A 7279-nucleotide genomic window follows, 5' to 3' on the forward strand; every position below is an offset into this window, starting at 1 on the left:
CTAAATACATATTCCTGCAATACCTAGTGGGTGCTCAGTAAATAATGATGGACAGTTCTAAGATTTTCAGTCATGATGTTTATACATTTCATTGAACAATCAATTGGCAACACTTTATTTCTTATGTACAAAATATTCACGGTCACTTTCAGTTTCAGAATAACAAAGGAGGGCTCAGAAAGATAGAGCTGTGCAAGGGGAAGGCACACTAGGTCTTCGCAGCTGGCCCAAACAGTTTCCTCCAAACAACCAGAGCTTCTGTGCAGGCCTGGGACCTTTAGGGCCTTGGTCCAAGCTGGTCACCTGAGCTGGAAGCTATACACCATTCACCCATGAAAATAAAATGACTTAGATGTTTGCCAGGGCTTGCACACAGCCCCCTGTTGATGTCCGAAAGCCTTGCAAACTGCCTGCCAGATAGGAAACTTCTTGTGCAATGACAAAATTGTTATCTGGCTGTTTCCTGCAGGGTTTACCCCTTGCTGAGAAAGATTAATCCTCAGGGCACTTGTGGAAGGGGTATTATCCTGTGCGCAGAGAGAGAAGCTCAATTTCAATGACTGAGAGCCCGATGGAGACCACTTACCATTTAACAATTGCTAGAACCAATATCAAGACCTGTTTGTTGTTGGAGGTGAAGAGGGGAAGAATCGAGAAGGGCTATTGGGTTTGGTGATTTGAAAGTTGTTTGTGAACATGGCTAGGGCCTGGACAAGATGACAATAACCAAACATTAACAACGCATAGCCACTTAGTATATGCTTCGGGCACTGTTCTAAGCATTTACACACATTTATTCATTTAACTCTCACAACAGCACTAGTCATCCTACACTCCTTCCCCACCAAGCCTACTGAGTAATTCTTAGGCTCTAATCACAGAAGAAATAAGATACAATTTGTGGCTACTTTACTCTTTCCCTGAGCAGAGTTCTTCACCTGCACACCCTCTCTCTTTTAAGCCTTCATACATATGGAAATCCCTTTAGGTCCTCCTGTGAAGCCCATGTTTTCCCTTTAAGGACTCCCCAATCAAGATAGCTCAGTGCTCCCCACAGTAGTGTATCTTAGCCTGAGGGAACTTCTCATTTCCTTCTACTGTCATTTTTTTTTTCCTTCTACTGTCTTTGAACAGCTGGAACACCTGCCCTAGAAATACACTCATCCTATTAAATTTTTAGATCCTCAAAAGGCATTAAAAGCTCTTTGAAAACAATAAGCAGGTTTTTTATTCATCCTTAAAACTCCCTGAGATGCCCAACAGTACTTGCATCTCGAACTAGATCAGTGTTTTTCAATTTACAGGTCATTACCATCAGCAGGTTGAGAAGTCAATTCAGTGCCTGTATGAGTTATCTGTGGCTGCATAAGAAATTACACAAAACATAGTGGTTAGAAACATTTACTGTACCGTGGTTTATATGGGTCAGGAATCTAAGCATGGCTTAGCTGGGTCCTCTGGCTCTACACTCTCACAGTCTTTAAAGGCTTGGCTAGGACGCATCCTTCTCCTAGTCCACTCGCATGGTTGCTAGCAGGATTCAGTTCTCCTGGGCTGTTGGTCCTCATAAGCTGTCAGCAAGAGCCCTCCCTCAGGTATTTGCCATGTGGGTCTTTCCATAGAGGTTCCTGAGCAAGCAAGGTGGCAGGAAAGGACAAAGAGACACAGAAGAGACCAGTGTCCAAAAATGCAAGGGAGGAGAAAGGGTTGAGAAAAAGAGAACAGGCAGATAAGGACCAAAGTGGCCACTGGATGGGGACATCCAAGTATCTTCTCTGCAATGGAGCCACCTGAAGTGACTGAGGAGTGAAAGAATGGGGATGAGAAACAGCAGCAAGTGCAGACAACTCCAGGAAGTGCAGCTGGAACGATGGGTCATGGGCCGGGAGCACGGCCAGAGCTAGGAAGCGCCTTAGCACCTGGGGAGGGATATTGAACGCTATAGAGACTTCGGCGTGTTTAACCTCTGATGGCCAAAAGTCAGGGGACACAGTTGGATACAGGAGAGCACAAGTCTAACCACTGAAGCCCCTCAACCTTGTTTTTATAGCATACAATAGAGCCTTTTGGATAACCCTGTGTCTTAATCTGCTCAGGTGGCCATAACAAAATACCATAAATGGGGGGCTTCAACAACAGAAATTTATTTTATCAGCATTCTGGAGGCTGAGAAGTTCAAGATGAAGGTGCTAGGCGACTTGGTTTCTGGTGAGGTCTCTCTTCCTGCCTTGCAGATGGCCACCTCACTGTATTCCCACATGGAAAAGAGAGAGCTCTGATAGCTATCCCTCTTCTTTTTGTGACAGAGACAAAGAGAGGGACAGACAGACAGGAAGGGAGAGAGATGAGAAGCATCAATTCTTTGTTGCTGCACCTTAGTTGTTCCTTGATTGTTTTCTCATATGTGCCTTGACTGGGGGGGGGGGTACAGCAGACCGAGTGAACCCTTGCTCAAGCCAGTGACCTTGGGCTCAAACTGGCGACATCAGGGTTTCAAACCTGGGTCCTCCAGGTCCCAGTCCAACGTTCTATCCACTGCGCCATCACCTGGTCGGATGTTCTCCCTCTTCTTATAAAGGTACCAGCTCTGTTGGATTAGGGCTCCACCCTTCCAACCTCTTTTAACCTTAATTACATACTTAAAGGCCCCATCTTAACACACAGTTGCATTGTGAGTTAAAGTTTTAACATATGCATTTGAAAGAATATAATTCAGTATGTAGCACCCACATATAGTACTCCCCTTTCCACCTTTTATTGGGCCACTAAGCATTCTGTGGGTCTTACTGAAACTGCCAAGCTGGGGCTCCCTGCACCTAACTGCAACCTTCCCTTCTCCCCCACATTTTCCATCCTCTGTCTGGGAGGATGGAAAGTCATAGGAAGGATATTGTTAAGAGTTGCCTGGTGATCAAACTACAAGTTCTTCTTGAAGGAGAAAGGAGTCTGGAGTTTCCAAAAGAAACACATTTGGCCCTGGCCGGTTGGCTCAGCGGTAGAGCGTCGGCCTAGCGTGCGGAGGACCCGGGTTCGATTCCCGGCCAGGGCACACAGGAGAAGCGCCCATTTGCTTCTCCACCCCTCCGCCGCGCTTTCCTCTCTGTCTCTCTCTTCCCCTCCCGCAGCCAAGGCTCCATTGGAGCAAAGATGGCCCGGGCGCTGGGGATGGCTCTGTGGCCTCTGCCCCAGGCGCTAGAGTGGCTCTGGTCGCAACATGGCGACGCCCAGGATGGGCAGAGCATCGTCCCCTGGTGGGCAGAGCATCGCCCCATGGTGAGCGTGCCGGGTGGATCCCAGTCAGGCGCATGCGGGAGTCTGTCTGACTGTCTCTCCCTGTTTCCAGCTTCAGAAAAATGCAAAAAAAAGTAAAATAAATAAAAAAAAAAAGAAACACATTTATGCCCAGTCCTGGGGAGGTGGCCCATTGTGACAGCTATATGGACATATATTATTCCCAAAACAAATGCCCCAAAATACACTTTTAGCTTCAGTTGTCCAGATACGTCACAATAAAAGTCAGTTCTTAGGACTACAATATGCACTCTCTCCCAAGGCTTTTTTTAGCCTCTAACCATTGAACAATCCAGCCCCTATCTATTCCTGCACTGCTCCTGACCCTGAATGTCCTGCCAATCATTTATTTATTCAACAAACACTTACTGAGCACCTACATATACCAGGCACTGTTCTGGTCTCTGGGGGGAACAGAGACATAATGGGCTGCTTTCATGGCAGTCTCGTGGAGAGGCAGATATTAATAATCACAATTATAATGGTACAGGTCATGTGGAGGTGAGGCACACACTGGTTGAGGGCCTCTGATAAGAAGGTGGAGCCTTGCCTGACCTGTGGTGGCGCAGTGGATAAAGATTCGACCTGGAAATGCTGAGGTCACGGTTCAAAACCCTGGGCTTGCCTGGTCAAGGCACATATGGGAGTTGATGCTTCCAGCTCCTCCCCTCTGTCTCTCTCCCTCTCTGTCTATCTCTCTCCCTTTCTCTCTCCTCTCTAAAATGAATAAATAAAATTTTTTAAAAATTTAAAAAAAAAGAAAAAGAAAAAGAAGGTGGAGCCTTGGCAGACAGGGTAGGAAAGGTCTGCCCTGGGACCATTCTCCCGGGTGGGATGAGAACAAGAAGAGATGAGTAAGAGTCAACTAGGTGGATATTAGGAAATATAGTTGTTTTCTATCCTGCATTTAGAAAATAGTAACAATTTTACACAGCCTTAACAAAAAACAAGAAAACAAACTTAGCATCTGAAAACAATACATTTATTATCTCACAGTGTGTGTGAGTCAGGAGTCCAGGTGTGGCCTCGCTGGGTGCTTAGCAAGGCTGCAGGCGAGGTGCCAGCCAGTCCTGCACTTCCACACAGAGCTCCAGCAGTGGAACTGCCAGGCCACTCCCAGGTTCACTCAGGTTGTTAGCAAACTCACTTCCTTGTGACTGGAGGACTCATACAGCTGCTTTCTCTTTTTCTTTTCAAAAAAAAATTTTAACTTTTATTTGTTGATCTGAGAGAAAGAGAGACATCAATTTGTTGTTTCACTTATTTATGCAGTCATTGATTGACTCTTGTATGTGCTCTGCCAAGGAATTGAACCCACGACCTTGGTGGATGGGGACAACACTCTATCAAACTGAGCTACCCAGCCAGGGCCAGCAGCTTGCTTTTTCAAAGCCAGCAATGGAGGGGGAGACTAGTGAGCCTGTTAGCAAGATGGAGTCTTACATAACATAATCACAGAGGCAACTTTTCATCATCTCTGCCTTATTCTATTGGTTAGAAGCAAGTCACAGGCCCCACCCCCAACTCAAGGATGTGAACACCAGGAAGTGAAGATCATGGGGGTCAGCCTAATGCCTGGTCACCACAGAGAAAAACCAGGCAGCAGGACTAGCATGTGCAAAGGCCCTGTGATGAGAGGGAACATGGTCCATTTGAGAAACAGGAGCACAGAAAGTAAGAGAAAGAAAGGTAAGAGATGAGGCCAGACCAGGGAGGGACTTAATCAAAATTCTGAGAGCAATGGAGTGCCATGGAAGAGAAGATGGTGATACAATCCAAACATACTGTCAGCCGTTGCCACCCCAGGCTTCTGAGCCTAATTCAGCCTAATTCACTAAGGCAGGTGAATCCCATGGCTAGGTGGAAGCTCCACAAGGTCTGCCCTTGTTCACCTCTTAATCTAGAGCCAGGGTTATACTAGTTGGTGAGTAAATATTTCTGAATGAATTAGTCTGATGGATAGATGAAAACCAGGTAGCTTGCCAGAGCATAAATGGAGAATCAGATCTCCAGCAATCAAGTCAGAGTTTTCTACTCTGAAACGAACAGGGCACAGACAGTCATTACAAAGAATTCCCACTGAAAACCCTCAGCTCCACCCAAAAGAGGGCAGAAGCTCCTGAGTGCAGAGAGCCTGTCTCAACTTGGTGAGCAACCACTCTTGGCTCCCATGTGCTGTATACCATGTCCCTTGCCTCTGGGCTGTGCCTGGCACAGAGCGTGGTACACCATTCATTGTTTGGATGACATTGCATTTCCATTTCAAAAGTGCTCTCTCTGGTTGGAGCTCAAGCAATCAAAACCAGGCATAGGCCATAGGACATGGTGTGTCCTTAAGTGTATTATCCACTTTTACCTTGCAGGCCAGGGGTAATAGAGGGAGTGTTGTACCCATGAAAAATCTTCTACTGAATACTGAGATAAAGAGAGCAGAGAAAGACAGAAACTAAGGTGCTGAATTGTAGTAAATATGCAGATAATAAATTGACTTCAGTGGAAGACTACATTATGCCTAAATAACTTTGAAAAAGCCATATCTTGTTTTCTAAAATCTGCAACTACAGACTTTTGATGGTATCACCTGACAAGACCTACAGAGTAGGAAATACTGAGGCTAAAAGCACAGGCTTTGGCATAATACTGCTTTCCTACCTGCCCCTCTTCTCCCAGCCTCATGGCCCTTGGTAACTTCTTTTATCTGATTGGTGCCTACCTACCATTTCCATCAGCCAGACCTTGGCTGGACCTGACATTGAGTCCTCAGGCAAGCACTCTATGAATGAGAGGTTCCTGCTCTTAATTTTCAGATGCAAGAACATGTCCAGAGTTCATGGTCCTACAGCAGACAGGCAGGAGAGCCAGTATTTGAACCAAGGCATGTCTGATGTCAAAGCCTGTGCACAGTGGACTGAACTACAGTGAGAGGCTAGAGAATTTCTAGAGATACAGCATGTTGGGGAAACAAGTTTTAACAAGTGTTTAGGCTTGCTCGCTTGTATTTTGTCTGACTGGTGCATGAGCACAGGGCACTGCCATGAGTATATAGTCTATGTAAGGCTGCTGGTGCTTGCCCTCAGGGCAACAGATTGCAAATTGAGGATTTCCTTCCTGCTTGGGAGGGACCACTGTTTGCTATTGTTTGCCAGGGAAGAGGTCCCTCCACCCGCCTGTTTTGCTGAAGAGTCAGGGAAGTGAAAGAGAAACCGTCTTCCTTGCCTGCTTGCTGGTTTGCCATTGCAAGACTCTAATAAACGAAATGGCCCACCATTTTCTGGCTCCACAGTTCCTTTACCGTCTGCCTGAATCCAGTGTGAACCTGCATGGCCACAATCACCAGCCTTACACAGCAGGTGACCTTGGCAAGCTAGTTTCTCTGAGGTCACTTCCTCATCTGTAAATGGGCATAATAATACCTACTCTTTTTTAGAAGTTAGGAGTATTAGAGATAAGATCTCTAGAAGGCCTTGTACAGCACCTGACTCAGCCTAGATGCCTATATAAGTTATCTATAATTATCATCACCTCTTGAACATATTCTGTCTCTTGTGTTTCAGGAGCTCAGGAAATGGATGCTGCTTATCCCCAAATGAGTTCAGCAGACATAATGACAAAGAGCGGGTGCCCGTGGGGCATCTGGCACTTTTTATAATGCAGGAGGCCAGCAGGTGCAGGAGAAAGTACATAGGATGGTCAGCCAGAAACTTGAGCACTTAGGCCCACCCAGCTCCATCTGTTCTGGCTATATGACCTCAGAAAAGTCATAACCTCTTTCAGCCTCAGCTTCTTTATCTGTATAATATAGATAAGAATAATAAGCAGCTTGCCTCCATCACAGGGCTGTGGCTTGGCTTACGTGAGATAATGGCCTGAAAGTGCTTTGTAAAATGAAAAAGTGTTATCCAAAGGTAAGGGGCTATTATCCTTATGACAATACAGATCTAGTGTGGGTGGCCTCATTATAGAGCGTGGGGAACGATCTTCCTCTCCC

This window comes from Saccopteryx bilineata, chromosome 9 (genome assembly GCF_036850765.1).
Source record: "Saccopteryx bilineata isolate mSacBil1 chromosome 9, mSacBil1_pri_phased_curated, whole genome shotgun sequence".
In the NCBI taxonomy this organism is placed as follows: Eukaryota; Metazoa; Chordata; class Mammalia; order Chiroptera; family Emballonuridae; genus Saccopteryx; species Saccopteryx bilineata.